Here is a 4,107-nt window from a genome sequence, read left to right on the forward strand (position 1 = left end):
GATGCTATTACTGGCCTCCATTAGCAATCAAATCTTTCTGGACACTATTGGAAAATTCTGCCTCAGAATCTAAAGTGGGTCATTCTATTATTGCAGTTGGATTATTAATACTGATCCAATGTTTATGGCAACAGTAATCACATTTGCTTGTTTGTTTATTTGTTTACTTCCAGGGTTATCCCTGAGGATCAGTGCCAGAACTACAAATTCTTCACTCCTGATGGCCATATATTTTTCTGTCTTTCTTTTGTAAATTATATTGAATAGGACAGAGATAAATTGAAAGGGGAGGGAGAGTTTGAGAGGGATAGAGAAAAACAGACACCTGCGGATCTGCTTGTGAAGCGACTCCCCTGAAGGTGGGAAGTGAGGGCTGGAACCTGGATCCTTGTGTGGGTCCTTGTGCTTAGTACTATGTGTGCTTAACCGGGTGTGCCACTATCTGGTCCCCTATTTCCTTCCTTCCTTCCTTCCTTCCTTCCTTCCTTCCTTCCTTCCTTCCCTCTGTTCACCCTCCTTCCCCCCATCCCTCGCTTCTTTTCCTTTTGGATAGAAACAGAAATTGGGAGGGAAGGGAGAGATGGAGAGAAAGAGAGACAGAGAGATACCTGAAGACCTGCTTCACCACCCATGAAGCTTCCCTGTATATGGGGACCAAGGCCTTGAACCCAGGTCCTTGTGTTCTGTAATGCGTGAGCTCTACCAGGTGTGCCATAACCTAGCTCTGCTGTAGTCTTTCTTACCCCCAGTCTTAGTCATCCCTTAAGAAAACAGATCTTTGGGAGTCGGGCGGTAGTGCAGTGGGTTAAGCTCACGTGGTGCAAAGCGCAAGGACCCGCATGAGGATCCCGGTTCGAGTCCCCGGCTCCCCACCTTCAAAGGAGTCGCTTCACAGGCAATAAAGCAGATTTGCAGGTGTCTGTCTGTCTCTCCCCCTCTCTGTCTTCCCCTCCTCTTTCCATTTCTCTCTGTCCTATCCAACAATGACATCAATAACAACAATAACCACAACAATAAAAAACATCAAAGGCAACAAAAGGGAATAAATAAATATAAAAAATAAAAATAAATAAATAAAAGAAAAGAGATCTTTAAAAAGAATTCATATCCTCTATCTGGAACTCCAGGTCCCTGCTTTCTTTTTCTTTTCTTTTTTTTTTTAATAATTTTAAGATGTATCTTTTTAAAATTTAATTTATTTATAAAATAAAAATAGATAATATCAACAAAACCATAGGATAAGAGGGGTAACATTCTACACATTTTCCACCACCAGTGTCCCATATCCCATCCCCTCCACTGGAAGCTTTCCTATTCTTTGTCCCTCTGGGAGCATGGACCCAGAATCTATATGGGGTGCAATAGGTGGGAGGTCTGGCTTCTGTAGTTGCTTCTCTGCTGGACATGGACATTGGCAGGTGGATCCATATCCCCAGCCTGTCTCTATCTTTCCCTAGTGGGGCAGGGCTCGGGGCTGTGTGTGTGGGGGGGGTTACAGGACACATCAGTGAGGTCATCTGCCCAGGAAAGTCAGGATGAAATCATAGTAGCATCTGCAACTTGATGGCCAAAAGACAGTAGGATATAAAGCAGAACAAATTGTTTAGTAATCAGGAATCTAAAGGCAAGAATATAGCAGATGAGATTTGGGGTCTCCATTATAGAAAAAGTTAGTAGGTCTATTTTAGGTCCATTCCAAGCCCCTCCCCCTCGCTTTCTGACCCTTGTTTGTTGTCTCCTTTGGTGTCATCTGACCCTTCTCGCACCATTGTCTCAGCCTCAGTGGCTGCCCTGGTGTGTGGGCTGTGAACTCTACAGGCCTGGGGGCAGCTGGACCCCAGGCTCCAGGTGGGCCCAGCTTGTTCTGCCAGGAGCACTTCCCAGGGCTGCAGCTGGGATGAAAGCAGACAGCCAACCACTGTGCTCCTGGCTGAGGTGAGGTGGAGCTTGGGAAAGAAAGGGCAATGTTAGCACAAACTAAGGGGGATTTTAGGGACAGCACCACTCTCCCAACACAGGGGGACTGAGCAAGAAACCTTGTTGCTGCTGCACAGGGGGGGTCCTAAGACACTCCACGTCATCTGTCATGATCTCCACTCACTGCTATGAAAGACCCCGTGACCCAGGTGAGATTACAAATTCACCTCTCCTCTGGCTGAATGTTCAGGTGTCTGTCTGGAGGTCGGGCATTTGCAAACTTGGTAGAACACACCTATTACCCCGTGAAAGGACCCAAGTTCAAGCTCCCGGTCCTCATCTGCAGGGAGTGGGAGGTGATGGTGAGAAACTTCCAAGATTGGTGAAGCAGGTCTCTCTCTCTCTCTCTCTCTCTCTCTCTCTATTTTCCCTGTCCTTCTTTCTCACTTTCTTCCCATTTTCTTTTTTTTAAATTCCTTCCAGGGTTATAGCTCTGGTTCCCTGCTGGTACAATAAATCCACTGCTCCTGGAGGCCATTTTTTTCCCCCATTTTTATTGGATAGGACAAAGAGAAATTGACAGAAGAGGGGAGAAAGTAAGACCTGCTTCACTGCTTGTGAGACATCCCCTCTGCAGGTGGAGAGCCAGGGGCTTGAACACAAATTATTGTGGGGGTCCTTGTGCTTAGTACTATGTGCACTTAAATGGGTGCACTGACGCCCAGCCCCCCACCTTCTCTCCTTATCCATCTAATAAGAAAGAAAAGGGGAAATAGAAGGAGAAAGAGGAGGAGGAAAAGGAGGAGGACAAGGAGGAGGAGGAAAAAAATGGCCACCTGGAGCAGTGGGTTCTTAGTGTAGGCAACAAGCTCCAGGAACAACTCAGGTGGCAATAAAAATAACAAATAAATAAACAAATAAATGAGTAAATATATAGTGTGCCTACACCCCGAGCTCCAAAGCATATCCTGATTCTCCTTTTTCTTTTTCTTTTTTTCTTTAGTCTTATCGCTGGGGCTTGGTGCCTGCACTGCAAATCCACTGCTCCTGGAAGCCATTTTCCCCCATTTTTGTTGCCCTTGTTGTTATTGCTATTACTGTTATGATGTCATTGTTGTTGGATGGGACAGAGAGAAATGGAGAGAGGAGGGGAAGACAGAGAGGGAGAGAAAGATAGACACCTGCAGAACTGTTTCACCGCTTGTGAAGTGACCCCCCTGCAGGTGGGGAGCTGGGGGCTCGAACTGGGATCCTTATCCTGGTCCTGGTCCTTGTGCTTTGTAACATGTGCACTTAACTCGCTGTGCTACCACCCAACCCTCCAGGCCAGTGTTTTTATCTACACCTGGGGAGGAAGGGAGGAGCCCACAAAAACACTTGAGGCGGTGGAGTGAGAAGCTTATCTGACCTCTTAGCTCTTGTGAGGGAGCTTGAGAAATGTCAGAGGCAGAAGGAGCTTGGGTTTTAGCAGGCAAGGCAAATGTTCTATATACTCACTTGTTTCTCTACTAATTTTATTACCTTTATTTATTGGATAGAGACAGCCAGAAATCAAGATGGAAAGGGGAGGGAGAGAGGGAGAGAGGCAGAGAGGTGCAGCCCTGCTTCACCATTCATGAAGCTTTCCTCCTGCAGGTGGGGACCAGAAACTTGAACCTGGGTCTTTGAGCATCAAAACATGTGCACTCAGCCAGGTGTGTCCACCACTGGGCCCATCTTCTACTTTTTCCTATTATTTTATTTTATAATTTCATAGGAGGATTGATGGTTGGTACATGTGTAACATTGCTCAGTTTTCTGCAAAACACTCTCACCCTCAGTCTAGGTCCACCAACCTGCACCAGGACCTGAAAGACCTTCCCAACCCCCAGAGTCCTCTACTTTGGGGCAACACACCAAACCCAGCCCAAGTCCTGCTGTGTGTTTCCCTTTCTGTTCTTATTTCTCAATTTCAGTCCATGAGTGAGATCATCCCATCTTCATCCTTCTCTTTCTGGCTCCTCTCACTTCGCAGGATTCCTTCAAGCTCCATCCAAGATGAGGTGAAGAAGGTGAATTCACCGTTCTTAACAGCTGAGTAGTATTCCCTTGTGTATCTAGACCACAACTTGCTCAGCCACTCATCTGTTGTTGGACACCTAGGTTGCTTCCAGGTTTTGGCTATTACAAATGGTGCTGCTATAAAGACAG

The sequence above is a fragment of the Erinaceus europaeus genome, chromosome 21 (genome assembly GCF_950295315.1).
Source record: "Erinaceus europaeus chromosome 21, mEriEur2.1, whole genome shotgun sequence".
In the NCBI taxonomy this organism is placed as follows: domain Eukaryota; kingdom Metazoa; phylum Chordata; class Mammalia; order Eulipotyphla; family Erinaceidae; genus Erinaceus; species Erinaceus europaeus.